Below are 19,343 nucleotides of genomic sequence, written 5' to 3'. Positions count from 1 at the left end.
ACCTGAGACACCTACTTTTGTTATCTTGGCAAGAAAGAAATCTCTAATAATTAGAAAAATACCAAATGTCTTACAGAAGCCTATCTGAACAGACTGAGTAAATGCAATTTTGCATGTCAGATTTTAAATGTTCTTTTACTTTGGAATAAATCATAGCTTTGTTTGTAGCAATAAATATTTTTATTGTCACTTTGTAGTAGAAATGAACACAAGCATCAAGCATTTACTTGTACTTTTCACCCTAGGGGCAAGCTAGACTAGCGGAATGGATTTTTTCTGAGTATCCTATTTTTTAAGATCTTTATTATGTTGGAGGATTCCCCAAATGCAGATAACTAGGTTTTCTTTCATGGCACATTAACATGAAAATGCAATGATTTGTACTATGTAAGAAACAGCTTCTGTATTTTCCATCAGTGCCGTCACTACAGATATTGAAAGTTTCCAAAATATCCCAAGAAAACATTTTCATAAGCTTTCTAGCTTGCCGCTTTGCAAGTTCAGAAAGGAATGATGTACTAAATTCAGGTGAAATCCAAACAGAACAGTTAATTGAAAACCATCTCAAAGTGAGTTTTGAAAAGGCATGGAAATGACTGCAGTATTTTATGTGATTTCTGAGGACAGTGTATTTAAATGCTTATGCATGGCTACACTAGAAGTGCATCACAGTCTTCTAATTAATATATATTATCAGAATTATCATTTCTGCTATTAGAATAGCAAAACATCTTTAATGCCTACTTAGATACTTTGAAATACTCCTGCCTCTGATCACTCCTTTCTTCATTTAGTAAATCCATCCCATATTTTTCAGAACTTTACACCCAAGCATCCAATTCAGGACCACATCATCTGTAAGTAAAAAATTCTACAAATCCCCTGAAATCCACAGGAAAATGGGGACTTTAAAGAAAAGGCACCTAATTTAGTTCCATGCCACTAATATTTATGTAGTTCTAAAGTTCATTTTTTCTAATTAAACACTAGAACCTATAGCTAAAGAAGATCAAAGAAGTATTCTTTCTGTTTAAAAATACTCTGATTTTTGAAGGCTGTGTAAACACATACACACACAAACGCCCTCCACATAGGTATGTACGTGTGTACCTGTGTGAACAAAATCTCTGCAAGCTCATATTTCTCAGTAGTTGCACTGATCTGTTTCAATTTCTAACTAAAAGTTCTCTAATAAATTTATTTTTACTCACTTTCTATTTCCATTGCTCTAAGTTATGAAAAAAAAAACCACAAAAACCAAACCCCAAACATTAAAAACTCTTAAAACTTAATAAATATCAGTTCAACAACTGATTGTCATTTTAACTGAGAACTTCTTTAATGTTGCATTTTTCTTAACAGAAAGTAAAACTACTCTTATATGCATACTTATTTGCATTGTGTATGTATATGCATTATTTTTCTTTCCTTTCTTTAGGGAGGGGAATGGATACAAAGAATGAGTGGAATGTTTTTTTGTCTTGAGAAAGTTTGTGTTACGTAGTACGGTATTTGAAAAAGAGGTGACAAATAAATAAAAATAACAATGTACGTTGGTAAATAACTAAGTCGAACTACCAGTGGAAGTCAATACTGACATGAAGAAGATGGTAATATGTTCTTTTGTTGTTGAAACTATCTGATACCTTTTTTCCAACACCTACACATATCACTGCTTACTTTCTCAGGAATCCAAAACAGTAGTTTGTCACAGAAGGACACCAAAACAAAAGAAAAGGTCCAACTCTTTCAATCTTAATGCATGTATTGGTGTCTTTGAACACACAGTATTTCATTAAATTCATTCATGAATGTGAGCATATAAAAGTAATTTTTAAAAAATGAATCATGTGCTAATACTAAAATACACAAAGTCATCTTCATTCTCACTCATCTCTTCCATATTTTCATATGGAAATATATTTCCATTATTTTGTTTCAGATTGTTCTTTATTGTTCTTCCTAAGCTTCTTTTCTGAGGAAGAGAACCTGTCCTTCATTTCAGCCAAGGTAGTCTTTTGTAACTTTTACGTTATTCCACCATTATTTTTGTCTAGATATAAATTATGTCAATGTTCTACCTTGAAGAGTTCTCTATTATTCTAGAAATGTGAGTGTACATGATTTTTAATTTGAACGGCACAAAAACCCCACTAATGGTCTTAAGATAGATTTAGGTTTTATACAGCTGACGTTTTTCATGTACTAGGTTGTATTAATGTTTAAATAGTGAAATTTGTTAAAGACACTAATCCCACTGAATTGCCATAGGCTTTGTATATGCAACTTTATTGCACTCTGGTGAAAATTTTAGCTTCCATTCTTGTCCAAGCAGCTTCCCAGGAACAGATAAACAGGTAGATAAATTGAGATTTAATGTTCAAGCCATAACATCAGCAAATCCTCAGAAACAGAAGGGGAAGGAGAATCAAGGTTAATCAGTAGGATCAAGTCTTAGGTTCTGATTGTGCAAACAAAAAAAGACTTACTTAACTTTAGGCCTATTAATGAAAAGCTCATTCACATTAATGGGATTGTCTGCTTAAAACTAAGCTTAAAACTGAACTTTTTAAAGATCAGGTCACTGGTGTTTTAATGGAGGAGCTGGAAAAACGGCTTCTGTAGACAAATAACTATATATACTTAAACGCACCAGGAAAATTTCAGAATGCAACATTCAATTTTAAAATGTGTTTGTCTTAACACATTAATAATAGTATAATGGCAAGTGAAACATTCTAAGACTGTTTTCATATTGTTCATAAATAAGAGGTAGGGTATGTGATACTAGGTTTTCTAATGCGGATTGAAGGTCTTCAAGAAATTGTTTGCAGTATGCTTAATAGAAAAAAAATGGATTCTTTGCACCCCAAAGGCACTTAAAAGTGCAATTGACATGTTTTCTGGAGATTAGGTTTTTTCCTGTTAAGTAAACAGGATGAGGGTTTTGCACTCATCTGGCATTATTAAAAGAGCACCACAGTCAGGACTGAACAGCCAGACAAGTTGCACTGTTGCTTTAAGAAGGAAGCATTTCACAGGAAAGGTCAGTTTCTGAACAAAACCTTGTCTCTCTATCTCATTTTGAGCTTTATTTGACAATGCTTACAACTACACTGTTCCCAAATTATTCTTTTCAAGTGAGTCATGAGAAGTGGTAGACTGAGGTACCTAAATGCAACATGTAAACTATCTGTGGACAAGCTGGACAAGCTGTAATAATACCTTATTTATGAAAGTAGTCATTCAATGGAGTTAGTAGAGAGAGAATAATTTAATGGGTAATAAAACAATGAAAAAGAAAATTAATAAAAGTGTGACAGCTTCCAGACTTTTTTATGAGGCCTGGAATATTTACTATGAAAACAATCATGAGAAATAGTAACTCAATGTTGTGTACCTGTAATTTCGTCTCTAACCAACCAACCAAAGTGAGATTCAAGCTTTTTGCTGGTGGTTCTTCTCTTGCGTTTCAGTGTTTTGTGTTTCCTCACTGGCTATCTGCTGCTTTTGATGAAAGCAAATTGGTATTTCATTGACAAGAATACATAAATTTCCACATATTCTAGCATAGATCTAGCATATTACTAGAAAAGGATGGGGTTGTTGATGAGGCTACCAGCAAACCTTCATCATCCTTTGAGAATTAAAAGAAGTACACGGTTATCAAAAGGAACTGCCACGAGCCTCACAACAGAACAGCAGCACCAAGAAAATAAATTACCCACAGTGATTAGAAAAGCTTAAAAAGCTCATAAAAGTTCAGGGTACTGATCTGATGTAGATATAATAGCATTAAGGAAGCTTTAGGCCTATTCCTTCTTGATAGAGAAATTGCTTGCACAGGAGGCTAAAGCAACTTGGCAAATAGGAGACTTAGGGGCTACTCCAACAGGTCTGTCTCGAGCATCTTTAATCCCCAGGTAATGGCTGATAGAGTAAGAGCTAGTGTAGCAATGATGCTCCATCCCAAACCCCACCCTAGACTGAAGAAACAACAGTGAAATGTTTTGTTTGTTTGTTTTCTGAGGGGACCTCTCTCTTAAAGGAACAGAACAAAGCTGGGTTTTTTTCCATGTTTATGAAGTCACCTCCTACACACCATTGTGCAGCTTGCTGCAATTTTAAAACTTGAATATTAGTTTTCTTTCTAAAACTCCGAGTTGTGAGGTGCTAACATTGCTGGAATTATACATCTTTCAAGACTGAACAGAGTGTGTAAAAGGTACATATGTCAGATTTAAGCAACTCTGACTAGTTAACACTTATGCATGTCCCTTGCATGAAGGTGAAGGGCTCCTATGTGATTATTGTAATAATTCCTCATGCATGAAAAGGTACACAGACACATAAAAAGATACATTTACACACAGATGGAAATATGCAGTAAAGAATGTCACATTCAGTGTTTAATCAAAAGATAATGAAAATAAATAAGATTCTTGTAGAATTAACACAGTTCTGAATCAACACTGATGACTTAATAAAGTAATAATATTTTATAGTATTTTCCCTAAATAACAGAGAGTAAAAAATGACACTCATCTGTTCTACTTTTCCAAAGAGTTAAATACTCTTTTTTTCCCCTCTAGAGAGCCTTCTAATATAAGGCATGAAATTTAGAGAACAGTAAGTTCTAAGTTTTATAACATTACATTAGATTTTGTAACAATTTACCTAATACTCTTTACAACATTTTATGAAAACAGATATTCTTCACCTCAGTTAATTAAATCAATAGAGAAGAAATAATAAAAAGGAGTTCAATATTAGATTGCACTATAAACATTACTCTTGAAAAACACCGTGGAAAGGATTTAAAGGAGAATTATTCATTAAATTGCACCGTTACCTCCTACAAGCGTTTTCGTAATTAATTGTGTTGGTCTGCTTGGAATCCAAGTTTTAAACTAATAAAAAATGTGTCACTTGGTTCTTTTTTAGATCTTATCTTTCAAAATATGAATTTATATTTACTTTAAAAATATACGAGAAAGAGTTGAATTGAATAAAGTGTATGTAATAAAAAAGAAAAAAGGAGGGAAAAAAAAGAAGAAAAAAACATAAACAGGAATGCCAAATGCTTCTAACACAACTGCTTCCTTGATGCTTCCATTTCCAGTTCTTCTGTCTGTAAATGGGGAATACATATCAGAGGAGTTACTTTTTGTAAACAGCACCTCTCCAGCTCTGACAGCAAAGGACTCGGACTGGGCTCCGCGGCATGACCAGGCATCTGGGTAAAAATGCAAATGGCTGCCTGCAGTGTGCTCAGACACTACATGTGCACTGATACACTTGGAAGATAATTTTTTTTAGAGCTCATTTAAATGTACCTACAGTATACCGGAGACATTGCCAATCAGTGACATCTACCTCTGTAAAAAAAGTCAAGAACAGACCAACGTGTTATTAAGTGATAGAGTTCAAGCCTATTTATTTCTCTAAGAAATCTGGCCTGCTATGAGGATACAAGAGTTTTAACACATGAACAAGGGCATCTGTTACGTAATTTTCCTATTTAAAACTCAATTATTAAAGGCTGCCAAAACAATTATATAGTAAACATAAAAATATTGTGGGGTTTTTGTCCCCTTTCATCCTTTACTGTTCACTATTTTTATTATGTGGACAGTAGCTAATGAAAATCATATTGGTTTTCTGTAATTAGTTTATATACATACACTATCTTATTCTAAACACAGGCATTCTAAATACAGGGAAATCTCTCTATTTCCACATTTCTAAAATCCGCTTTCTACTGGATATCTATCCTCCATTGATAGTAAAGATAAAAATCTCTTCTTCATAACCAAGGTCTGATCCAATTTAATATAAGGAATATTAGGAAAATATGGAAGTCATAGACACACGGAGCTCAATATCATCTACTACAGCTGCATTAGTAATTGCATCATGAAAGTAAGGCACCAGAAACCATAATTTTTTCTATTAATTTTTTACTGTATTTTCACCAGGGAGAAAGGAAATGGGACTCTAGGGAAGCTGACTACACACACTAGTAGTAAGACACAGCCCATGAGGCACCAATCCTTTGATATGTACCAAAATAAATGACTGAGAGCAAATAATTTATGAGACAGTTGCACTTCTATTTTGACTCTAAACCACAAAATTCAATGTGTAAAAAATTTACATCCCATAATAACATCAACCACCCGAAAAACATCAGCACACAATAACAATGGCTCATCTTCATTTGTCAGTATTTCTTAAATAAACATAGTGACTGTTATCACAGAATCACAGAATCTTAGTGGTTGGAAGGGACCTCTGAGATCATCGAGTCCAACCACAAAAAAAATACAAATAACAAAAAACAAAAAACAAAAAAACAAAAAAAACCCACCTACTAAACTCCACACCCACAACCCCACACACAACACCCCACCACAAACAATAATCTTGGGCACTAGAGCATGCCCTGAAGAGCCATGTCTACACGTTTCTTAAATACCTCCAGGGATGGTGACTCCACCACCTCCCTGGGCAGGCTGTTCCAGTGCCTGACCACTCTTTCAGTAAAGTAATTCTTCCTAATATCTAATCTAAATCTCCCTTGCCGCAGCTTCATACCATTTCCTCTGGTCCTGTCGTTATTCCCTTGGGAGAAGAGGCCAACACCCACCTCTCTACAGTTTCCTTTCAGGTAGTTGTAGAGGGCAATGAGGTCTCCCCTCAGCCTCCTCTTCTCCAAACTAAACATGCCCAGCTCCCTCAGCCTCTCCTCATAGGACTTGTTCTCCAGACCCCTCACCAGCTTGGTGGCTCTCCTCTGGACACGCTCCAGCACTTCAATGTCTTTCCTGTAGTGAGGGGCCCAAAACTGAACACAGTACTCGAGGTGAGGCCTCACCAGCGCCGAGTACAGAGGCACGATGACTTCCCTACTCCTGCTGGCCACGCTATTCCTGATACAAGCCAGGATGATATTGGCCTTCTTGGCCACCTGGGCACACTGCTGGCTCATGTTAAGCCAGCCATGTTATGTGCTAGTAGTGTCAATATACTCCCACTCTGCACAATTTCAGACCATCAGAACAAGTGTTCATCACTGTCCTGGTTCCGGCAGGGATAGGGTTAATTTTTCCTGGTATTCCATGCCATGTGAGCCATGCCCACCCTGAGCTGCCGGGGGAGGGGGCAGGAAGTCACCGCTTGGAGCGGGCTGGGGCGGGGGCGTCCGGGGTCCGGTCGGGGAGCGGCGGTCCCGTAATCGTGTTCGTATATGCCTCTGTCCGTGTTATTGTTGTTGTTTGCTTGTTCCCTTTGCTGTCCTGTTAAACTGCCTTTGTCTCAACCCAAGAGTTTTGCCTTTTTCTTCTGATTCTTCCTGTATCGGGAAGGCCCGAGCGAGTGGCACGTGGCTCTTTGTTGCCGTCTGAGGCCAAACCACGACAGTCCTTTTTGGAGCCCAACGTGGGGCTCGAAGGGTTGAGATAACGACAGAATCCAACTAGAACGTGGAAAAACGGATTTTTTGTATGCATTTATTTTATTAGGTAAACAGTCGCTGGTCATCATGTTGCTTGGTTTGTTCTCATGGCTGTGTTATATAAATTCCTATATGGCTTATGTACTCCCTGCGATGCTGTTTACCATGTCTGGAAGAGGGATGAGGATTATCATTCTGCTGTCCTGTGTGATATCTGTTTATGATATGATAACATCACTGTTCAGACAGCTATTGTGGGGTGTTTATGTGGTTTTGCTGTCCTGTCCATACATTGGACACCGTCTCTCAGAATTTATTAATAATTACATCCAGTCTGTGGGGGAAACAGGGGGGGACACTTTCCCCAGCTCTTTTGCCTCCCTTTTCTCCTTTGGGTCAGGTATGACAGCTTTTGAGAATTTTGAATATCCTTGAGATACTCAAACCAGCGTGTTCCTAGTGCTATGTCTCCTGAATACGTTCCAGGTCTTGTTCAGGGTTAAGCAACTATTTAAGACTACCACCCGGAGATCTGCTCCGAGGCTGGATAGTCAGGGGTGGCACGGCATGTGGGAGAGCATGGGCAGGTACCTAGAGAACTACTCACCTCCAATGGTCTGGGACTTCACCCCTGAACAATTACAGGACCCTGATAAAGTGGTAGAATATTTGAAGGGAAAATGCTGTGGCTATTCTAGAGAGGCACAACTCACCGCGCTGTGCTGGGCCCTGGCCAGTATCTACCAGGCACTGCTCAGAATTATGCAGCACCCTCAAGGGGAAGAGATGGAAACCAGACCAGCAGCCACTGCGGCTACTGCAACCCCTGCGGCAGCCACTGCGGCTACTGCAACCCCTGCGACGGACACTGCGGCTACTGCAACCCCTGCGACAGACACTGCGGCTACTGCAACCCCTGCGATGGACACTGCGGCTACTGAAACCCCTGCGACGGACACTGTGGCTACTGCAACCCCTGCGGCAGCCACTGCAGTTACTCCAACCCCTATAGCAGCCACTGCCACTGAACCAGGGAACCAACCCGTGCCAGTATCAGTTGCCCCCATACAGAAGAAGAAGTACACAAAGAAATCAGTTCGCTTAGTAAGAGATGATGATGAACCAGGGTCATCACGAGAGCAGGAGGAAGAGGCAGAACCAGAGATAATTACTCGATCCCTATCCTTGAGTGAGTTGCGGGATATGCGAAAAGATTTTAGCCGACTTTCAGGTGAGCACATTGTCACCTGGCTGCTCCGGTGATGGGATAACAGGGCCAGTAGCCTGGAATTAGAGGGTAGGGAGGCCAGGCAGCTGGGATCCCTGTCTAGGGAAGGCGGCATTGACAAGGCGATTGGGAAAAAGACCCAAGCCCTCAGCCTCTGGAAATGACTCCTGTTAAGCGTGAGGGAGAGGTACCCCTTCAGTGAGGATGTTGTATGTCAGACAAGAAAGTGGACTACCATGGAAAGAGGTATCCAGTACCTGAGAGAATTAGCCGTGCGGGAGATGATTTATTATGACTTGGACAATGCAGACTTACCCACAGACCCTGATGAGGTGCAATGCACAAGACCCATGTGGCAGAAGTTTGTACGGAAGTACGGAAGTTTGTCATCATATGCCAACTCACTGGCAGTAATGGAATGGAAAGGTGAAGAGGGACCAACGGTGGATTCGATGGCCTGGCACATCAGACCCACAGGAGTATAAGGCTCTAGTGGACACGGGTGCGCAGTGTACTTTAATACCATCAAGCTATAGAGGGGCAGAACCCATTTGTATTTCTGGGGTGACAGGGGGATCCCAAGAGTTGACTGTACTGGAGGCAGAAGTGAGCCTAACTGGGAATGAGTGGCAAAAGCATCCCATTGTGACTGGCCCAGAGGCTCCATGCATCCTTGGTATAGATTACCTCAGGAGAGGGTATTTTAAGGACCCAAAAGGGTACCGCTGGGCCTTTGGCATAGCTGCCTTGGAGACGGAGGAAGTTAAACAGTTGTCTGCCTTGCCTGGTCTCTCAGAGGATTCTTCTGTTGTAGGGTTGTTGAGGGTCGAAGAACAACAGGTGCCGATTGCTACCACAGCAGTGCATCGGCGGCAATATCGCACTAACCGAGACCCTCTGATTCCCATCCATAAGCTGATTCGTCAACTAGAGGTTCAAGGAGTGATCAGCAAGACTCGCTCACCCTTTAACAGTCCCATATGGCCGGTGCGAAAATCTAATGGAGAGTGGAGGCTAACTGTAGACTATCGTGGTCTGAATGAAGTCACGCCACCGCTGAGTGCTGCCGTGCCGGACATGCTAGAACTCCAGTACGAACTGGAGTCCAAGGCAGCCAAGTGGTATGCCACGACTGATATAGCGAATTCATTCTTCTCAATCCCTTTGGCAGCAGAGTGCAGGCCACAGTTTGCTTTCACTTGGAGGGGCGTCCAATACACCTGGAATCGACTGCCCCAGGGGTGGAAACACAGCCCCACCATTTGCCATGGACTGATCCAGACTGCACTGGAACAGGGTGAAGCTCCAGAACATCTGCAGTACATTGATGACATCATTGTATGGGGAAACACAGCAGAAGAAGTTTTTGAGAAAGGGAGTAAAATAGTCCAAATCCTTCTGAACGCTGGTTTTGCTATAAAGCGAAGTAAGGTCAAGGGACCTGCGCAGGAGATCCAGTTTTTAGGAATAAAATGGCAAGATGGACGCCGTCAGATTCCAATGGATGTGATCAACAAAATAGCAGCTATGTCTCCACCAACTAGTAAAAAGGAAACACAGGCTTTCTTAGGTATTGTGGGTTTTTGGAGAATGCATATCCCAGATTACAGTCTGATTGTAAGCCCTCTGTATCAAGTAACCCGGAAGAAGAATGATTTTAAATGGGGTCCTGAGCAACGACAAGCTTTTGAACAAATCAAACAGGAAATAGTCCATGCAGTGGCCCTGGGGCCAGTCCGGGCAGGACAAGATGTTAAAAATGTGCTCTACACCGCAGCCGGGGAGAACGGCCCTACCTGGAGCCTCTGGCAGAAAGCACCAGGGGAGACTCGAGGTCGACCCCTAGGGTTTTGGAGTCGGGGATACAGAGGATCCGAAGCCCGCTACACTCCAACAGAAAAAGAGATATTGGCAGCATATGAAGGGGTTCGAGCTGCTTCGGAAGTAGTTGGTACAGAAGCACAGCTCCTCTTAGCACCTCGACTGCCGGTGCTCGGTTGGATGTTCAAAGAAAGGGTCCCCACCACACATCATGCAACCGATGCTACATGGAGTAAGTGGATTGCACTGATCACGCAGCGAACTCGAATGGGAAACCCCAGTTGCCCAGGAGTTCTGGAATTGATCATGGACTGGCCAGAAGGCAAGGATTTCGGAATGTCACCAGAGGAGGAGGTGTCGCGTGCAGAAGAGGCCCCACCATATAATAAACTGCCAGAAAATGAGAAGAAGTATGTCCTGTTCACTGATGGGTCCTGCCGTATTGTGGGAAAGCATCGAAAGTGGAAGGCTGCTGTGTGGAGTCCTACACGACGGGTTGCAGAAGCCAGTGAGGGACAGGGTGAATCGAGCCAGTTTGCAGAGGTGAAAGCCATTCAGCTGGCTTTGGACATTGCTGAGCGAGAAAAATGGCCAGTACTTTATCTCTACACTGACTCATGGATGGTGGCAAATGCTCTGTGGGGGTGGTTACAGCAGTGGAAGCAGGGCAACTGGCAGCGCAGAGGCAAACCCATCTGGGCTGCTGACCTATGGCAAGATATTGCTGCCCGGATAGAGAATCTGGTTGTGAAAGTACGCCATGTAGATGCCCACGTACCGAAGAATTGGGCCACGGAGGAACATCAGAACAACCAGCAGGTGGATCAGGCCGCTAGGATTGAAGTGGCTCAGGTGGATCTGGACTGGCAACGTAAGGGTGAACTATTCATAGCTCGGTGGGCCCATGACTCCTCAGGCCATCAAGGGAGAGATGCGACATATAGATGGGCTCGTGACCGAGGGGTGGACTTGACCATGGACACTATTGCACAGGTCATCCATGAATGTGAGACATGCGCTGCGATCAAACAAGCCAAGCGTTTGAAGCCTCTTTGGTATGGAGGGCGATGGCTGAAATATAAATGTGGGGAGGCCTGGCAGATTGATTATATCCCACTGCCACAAACCCATCAAGGCAAGCGCTATGTGCTCACAATGGTGGAAGCAACCACTGGATGGCTGGAAACATACCCTGTGCCCCATGCCACTGCCCGGAACACTATCCTGGGCCTTGAAGAGCAAGTCCTGTGGCGACATGGTATCCCAGAGAGAACTGAGTCAGACAACGGGACTCATTTCCGAAACAGCCTCATAGACACCTGGGCCAAAGAGCATGGTATCGAGTGGGTGTATCACATCCCCCATCACGCACCAGCCTCTGGGAAGATAGAACGATACAACGGATTGTTAAAAACTACACTGAGAGCAATGGGTGGTGGGACTTTAAAACGCTGGGATACACATTTAGCAAAAGCTACCTGGCTAGTTAACACCAGGGGATCTAGCAATCGGGCTGGCCCTGCCCAATCAAAACTTCCACGTACTGTAGAAGGGGATAAAGTCCCCGTAGTGCACATGAAGAATATGCTAGGGAAGACAGTCTGGGTTAGTCCTGCCTCAGGCAAAGGCAAACCCATCCATGGGATTGCTTTTGCCCGAGGACCTGGGTGCACTTGGTGGGTGATGCGGAAGGATGGGGAAGTCCGATGTGTACCTCATGGGGATCTGATTTTGGGTGAGAATAGCCAATGAATCAAATTGTGTGCTGTTAATTGCTAAGTAACACTGTCACTGTATGTCCTCAATGCTATAATTGCTATCAGTTGTACTACAAGTAAGGCACAGGGATGATGGGATAAGTCAGCAGCTGGCGCCCAGCAGCTTCCTCAAGATCTACATCTTCAGCCCACGGACTGTGAGCATGAGCCACACTGGGTACACCAGTCACAAGCTCTGAAAAATACAGCATGCAACAGACCAGCACCACACAGCATCTCACCTGCCCTGAGAGACTGTTCTAACAGATGGAGCCCAAAGCCGTGGATTAAAAGAACTCAACGGACACTTTGGAGGGATGGCCCATAAACTAAGGGCATTATATCTGCATGAATATATATGTATATATATATATATGACAGGGGAAAGTGGTGGCAATTCATTGAAACCAGCTGGGCATGGCATAGATGGTATGGAATAAGGGGTGGATAATGTCCTGGCTCCGGCGGGGATAGGGTTAATTTTTCCTGGTATTCCATGCCATGTGAGCCATGCCTACCCTGAGCTGCCAGGGGAGGGGGCAGGAAGTCACCGCTTGGAGCGGGCTGGGGCGTCCCGGGTCTGGTCGGTGAGCGGCGGGGAGCGGCGGTTCCGTAATCGTGTTTGTATATGCCTCTGTCCGTGTTAGTGTTGTTTGCTTGTTCCCTTTGCTGTTCTGTTAAACTGCCTTTGTCTCAACCCAAGAGTCTTGCCTTTTTCTTCTGATTCTTCCTGTATTAGGAAGGCCCAAGCGAGCGGCATGTGGCTTTTTGTTGCCGTCTGAGGCTAAACCACGACAATCACTGACTTAATAGTCTCAGAAACCTCGAACCTCATCATATGCATAAATAAAGCACCAGATAACTAATCACAGAATCACAGGATTGTAGGGGTTGGAAGGGTCCTTCAGAGATCATCTAGTCCAACCCCCCTGCCAAAGCAGGGTCACCTAGAGCAGGCTGGACAGGAATGCATCCAGCTGGGTTTTGAATATCTCCAGAGAAGGAGAATCCATCACCTCTCTGGGCAGCCTGACCCAGTGCTCTGGCTCCCTCAAAGAAGTTTTTCCTCATGTTGAGATGGAATTTCCTGTGTTCCAGTTTGTGTCCATTGCGCCTTGTCCTGCCATCAGGCGCTGCTAAGAAGAGCCTGATCCTATGCTCTGACACCCACCCTTTAGATATTTATAAGCATTGATAAGATCCCCTCTCAGTCTTCTCTTCTCCAGGCTAAACAGACCCAGGTCTCTCAGCCTTTCCTCATAAGAGAGGTGCTCCAGTCCCTTGATGATTTTTATATCCCTCCGCTGGACTCTTTCCCTGTCCTTCTTGAGCTGGGGGGCCCAGAACTGGACAAAGTAATGTCAAAGTCAAAGTAATGTAAATGTCAAAGTAATATTTCTTAATCCCTGACGCAAGCTCACTCAAATGTGTTGTGGTTTCTGGAAATACAGGAGAAGACATCCTTCAGACCCACAACACAGGTACTTCCTCCCATCTAGTCCATTAAAATAAGAGAATAATTAGTGCCAAATATGTAGAAAAATCATTAGGTAGCAACTTTTCTGATCCTAGTGGATTAGGCAGGATTTGTACCAGTAATCTAAATTGGATTCTCTATTTCTAACAATAAGGTCATCAGTTATCTTATTGCCTCCAAAATTCAGGCAAAGAGTTTAGAAGTCTTATCATCTTCATAATTCTTTCCAATATTTTATTGAAAGCTTTTATTTTTACTTCTATCATTCTTACAATTCAATGACCGCTGTCTACCACACAGCCTTGGCATCGATTTCCAATAAAATAATGCAATAATTTTTGCATGGTAACTTGTTTTCAGATAATTTCTCAAGCCATACACCTACCAACCACAGGAGATGGCTTATATTATTACAGTCATTCCTGAAGTATGAAATATTTATTAACACCCCCCCCAAATCTTCTATTATTAGCTTACAACCCTTATAATTTGTGTAATTTATCAATTCTCTCACTTTCTCAGTTCCGTCCTTCCTTTCTAGCAAACCAGTATTCATTATTCAGCAGTTGAAGTGAGCTTCCACCCAAAGCCTAAGGAGATGGCAGAAGGAGGTGTGCAGTCCCCCAGAGACAGTGGTATTGAATCTAAATTTCATGGATGGAGGAAGGTTGTGGCTAGGCAAGACAGATGATTTCCTCCAACACTCCAGAGCTATCGAAATATGCGGTCTGCTTCCTCTGCTTTGTTTTTTTTTCTCTTTCCCTGCCATCTCACTTCAATCTATCCCACTTAATGGACAGAAAACCCTTCAGCTTTTTAGCTGAGTCAGTCTTGCTTTGGTTATTGTGCTGCAACTTGCTTCCCAAGGAAATGAATGAGCATCAGACATGGTACCACAAAGGAGAGAGGAACACAGCTGAGAGTCGTGCATCTGGTAGCAATGAACAAGAAGATTGGTTTGACCATGTCCAATCTGCATTCCAGTTACATCCACACAAAAAATACTCCACACTCCTTCCATCCACTGAAAGACAACACTGTTCCTTTGCTTCCCAAGCCTGCTGTTTGTTGCTCTACAAGGATCAATATTCTGTCCATTCAAAAAGCTGCAAAGAGCAGCTTGTCCCAGAGTCAGGGAGATCTTGTGGCATTCTCCTTCCCTTCACTTGTGTATAAACAAAACCCACTACAATATATTAAAGCCGTATTTCTAATTCCTAAGCTAATAAAACTAAACCAGAGTAGTATGAACGTCTGCCTCAGCTGCTTTCATATTTTCAATTCTAAGAAAAGCAAAAATTTCAGTTTTAAATTTTCATTTACTGTGAAGGTTTTAAAGATATTGTATATTAGGCGCAGAGTTTAAATATTTTTCTTTTGTGACTGTCCTCAAACAACAGCTTAAGTGCTTAATACACTTGCAAATATGTCTAAACATTTCTAAGCCTGAGCTTCATACATTAGTGTTCCAGTTAAACTTCTCACATCTAAATCTACCCTGTAAGATTCATTATTATATATTGCTTTCTGCTGTAGAAGTATTTTTCTCCTGGGGAGAAATAGAAAGCAGCTATCACCTGCATTTTGAAAAAGAAATTTTAATCTGACGTGATTCAAAAAAGCATTTGAATTAACAGACAAGCATGCTGCAAATAAAGCTGACAGTCATTTATGCTATAAAACAGTGGCATTTTTAGTAGCATGCAAATACAGCTGACAGGCATGTCTTTATTCAATTAGTTCCTAGTTTTCAAGGGCAGATTTGTGTGCACACATCCAAACTGCGCCCTCTAATTTTAGAGACTTCCTATATTGAATATTTAAAACTACTTAGTATCCGAATCAATTTAACAGAATGTCACTTAACGTAGTTCTCAGTTTCCGCTTTCAATAATTTACTCGACATACCTCAACACTGCGCCTGACCTGATCCACAATTACATCCAAGTAGATCTCTTGGCCTTTTTTTTTTTTTAAAGTATTTCAGTTTCAGAATACTTAGACTTCCATGTGTGCACAATTTTATATGCTTCTCAATATTATAAAAGTTTCATACCAATCCATCTGCGTATCCTACTTACTTCTGTGGCTAAAATAGCAGGTAAAACAGGCACTTACTGTTCAGCGTTTACAGGGCACTTCTCCACTCCTCCTTTTCCAAATGACTTGCCAAATCAAACCTACTGCCTCTTTAGCTGCTGGGAGACAGAAACAGAATACCCCCACACATGTCAGAATTCAAGGAACTGAGGGAGAGGGTACTTTACTAAAAAAGTCTCTTTCAGAGGAAGTAAAAAGCAGGGTAACACTGGTATTAACACTTTTTCTCATAACAGCTATAATAAGAATCTGAACATGAAATCCCTTCACAAGAGTACTGTGGTGGGGCATACGGCTAACATCTTTAGACAACAAGAAAGAAAAAAATCACCAGAGGCCATGACATTAAAAATATATAAATAAATACTGAAGAAGCAAATCCATCGCCTTCACATTAGCTCAATTTTCTATCTTTTTATGGTACTGTGAACCATGAGTATTTCAACAGTGAGTTAATTTTTTTTCCTAATGCCTTCTCCATTGGTCTACTGTATTAAAGGATTGGTCAGGGTTTGTGCCTACCACCATATTAGTATCACATCATTGTTTGTTTTTTTTTTTTATTTTATTTTTGATTTTCAAATCAAAAGTCAAAATATGTTGCCCCCTCAATATGGAATTTAACTTTTTTGAAAAAATTCTTTAATTTATTTTTTTTTAATACAAAAGCTGCAAATTTCCATTGGACAAATTGCAATTGAAAAGACATCTGTAAGAACCTTGTATTTTCTGAAGTACATGATAGCTGCTGCTGACTTAACATTTCCCAAAGGTATCAGTATCAGCAAGCAATGCAGTGCTAACACTGTCCATTCAACACAGTTATTAATAATTGCAATTCTAACACAAATCAAATATGTCGGAATTATTTCTATAAAACTAGCATGATGAAGCATCTATGATTTACAGTAAGCCTCATTTACAAGACACCAGATAGCATCTTAGAAAATTAAAGTTTAAACAGTCATTTCAGACCTAATATGTTAGAGATGTCACCACGCTAAACACAGTTCTGTTTCACAAAGTATGTAAAACTCATCACAACTGAAACATGAAATAAGAACAGTCTGCTTTCTAAAAGGAAAGTCAGCGGCATTCTCGTACCTCTTGTCAACACTAGACACAGCTTTTAAACAACCACTGCCAGTTACAGAATTTCTGCCTATTCGTATCAGTGGGTGGTGATGCTGAGAGACTACATGAAGAGCCTTGTTGCGCTACAACATGCCCACTCCTTACAGACTGCTAGGGGAGAGCCCCTGTACTCCATAGGTAAAAATGTATTAAAAATGTATTTTTGAAGAGAAACATTCTCTGAAGGAAAACAGCCATTATCTCCATCTTACAAACAGAAAAATGAGGCACGCCAAATGTCATGGGGTAAAATCTACTTGAAGGCAGCGCTAGGATACAATGAGGTCTGAACAATGTCTGCCCACTCTACTAGTGTAGGTATGTGCGGGAGAGAAGCACAGATGAGCTGCTACCGACTTCACATCCTTGCAATGCCTTCGGGGCAGGAGACTAGAAAGCAGCAGCAAGCTGCCTAACAACTGCTTATTGGCTTTAGATGTGGAGAAAGTCAGAGAGAGTGGCTGGGGCTGATGTGATCAATGAGGCCCCTGCTAACCACCCAGGTGTAAAACGATGAACAAGGGGGCAGCGGCCTCTCGGCAGGCGAAGCCCGGGGGTGAACCTCTGCGGGGGAGCGGGGACGCCCAACAGGCCTGGGCCACCACCACTGCAGGCACCGAATGGCCTCTCCCCCAAGCCTGCGGTGCTGACCACGGCCATGAGCAGGGGCATTGTGGCTTCAGTGGGTGTGAACATGCACAATATACTGAAAACACGACTGTATCATACCCCCACCCCCACGCACACCCTGCCCCAGCTGTCCTCTGGCGATACCCAGACAATGCAGAAATGAAAACCTATGTTAGTCAGCGGAGTGATACTCTTCTGGTGACTGACCCAGCCCCAGACTCCCCATGACACCAACCAACCTGCAGAAGTACAGCGAGACAGCTGTAGCAGAACGTGAAATAGGTTTTTCTAATATCCAATGCATTCCAAGTACCTTAGCCACCAACTTACTTCCCAAAGTTTTTCTTTATTTTCACAGAAAAAAAAATTATCCTTAGTATTATATTTAAACTTCTCAATGCTACAATTAAAATTTTATCAAGAAAATAGCTTTTTATTTGTTTTTCTTAGGGAGTAGTATTTTTTTAAAAAAAATTTGTGTTATTATCATTTACATTTTTGCACTGCAATAAACCTCTGGTTAGAGACAAGAGATCCTGTAACAAAAAATAATGTTTCTTTTCTGAAGACAGAGTACTTTATCAAGTGCTTAATTTGTCTCCCTTCCTCACCTATTTCAAATTAATTTCATCTTTCTCATCTCCAGAATGACACCTGCCAGTGCAGCTGCTCCGCTAGGCATCTCTGTGTGCGCTCAAGTCCTGCAGAACAAAAACAGAGTCGGAGTCAGGAGACAATGTTGCAGGGGCAGAAACCAGGACATGGTGGTTCCACTGCTCTGGTTCCCAAGGCTAATCCACGAAAAATAAAATATTAGCACTACAAACTTTGCAGAAGAGACCTGGGACAAAAAGGTCAAGGAATAGAAAGGCCAAAACACTTTTCTATCCTCTTTTTTAGAACTCATGGAGAGATAAAAGGGAAGGAGATTGCAAATCACCAACAGAAAAGGAAAAGGTGAAGTAAGGCCATGGGGCTACCAACCGGCTTTACCATTAGATCACAGGGAACCGCACAAGTGAGAGCTGCTATGAGACCCCTTTCTTCCACAGAAATATCAAGCAGTACCTGACTGAACGGCTGCCTTTCTCAAATTCTTCCCTTGCTCACTTTCCCCTGCTGGCTCAATCCAAATGATTTCATGTTAATTCTTAAATACAGGATGTATTTAAATTTTTTATGGGAACATTCAGGGTAGAAATATGCAAGGTGAGGTAAAAAGGCTACAGTGAGTTAAACTTACATGTCAAGAACTATCAATTTAAAAATATTAAAAAAATATGTTAATAATGCCTTTTGAAGAATATTTGAATGATTACATATGAAGCTGGAGACAATACTCGGAACTAATTACTCCGCAAAACAGGGTAATAGAAAAAATCTCAGCAATAAAATTAGAAGCTTATAGTGTAAAGTGCCATGCTGCTAGCATCCTGAGCCCTACAGTCCCAGTGCTTTTGCAGCATTCCAATTGATAAGGGCATTGATTTGAAAAGAGAAATTCCAAATCCCTTTTTCTAGACAGAAAAAATGTAAAAACTCTGCATTTCATTTACTATAGCATTCAAAGCTAACCACATTTTACTTTCTATATAAAAAACCTATAAATTTCTTCTGTGGCTTTTGATTTCCCCTATCCCTTTGCAAAGGGTTACAATGAAATATCTTTGGGAAAAGAAAAGTTGTTGTATCTTATTTAGTTCTCCTTTGCATCACACAAAACCAATTGTGTCAGTGAAT

At 41.5% G+C, this 19,343-nt stretch overlaps 1 protein-coding gene across 11 annotated transcripts in view; it reads right to left on the bottom strand.

Annotated features, from left to right (window-relative positions):
* CDH18 (cadherin 18) overlaps positions 1-19,343 on the bottom strand; it is a 576,293-nt gene that overhangs the window by 191,229 nt on the left and 365,721 nt on the right. For 4 of the 11 annotated variants that reach the window (XM_074576161.1, XM_074576154.1, XM_074576163.1 and 1 more), the window contains one exon: positions 15,858-15,937. The exons of 4 other annotated variants lie outside the window; for them this stretch is intronic. The gene's annotated coding sequence lies outside the window, so the exon portion shown is untranslated. Of the gene's footprint in view, positions 1-15,857; positions 15,938-18,214; positions 18,305-19,343 lie in introns of all 11 variants that reach the window. 3 more of the 11 variants (XM_074576155.1, XM_074576157.1, XM_074576162.1) reach the window with 2 other exon arrangements.

Source organism: Larus michahellis, chromosome 2 (assembly GCF_964199755.1).
Source record: "Larus michahellis chromosome 2, bLarMic1.1, whole genome shotgun sequence".
Classification (NCBI taxonomy): Eukaryota; Metazoa; Chordata; class Aves; order Charadriiformes; family Laridae; genus Larus; species Larus michahellis.
This window is presented reverse-complemented; position numbering and strand designations above follow the sequence as displayed.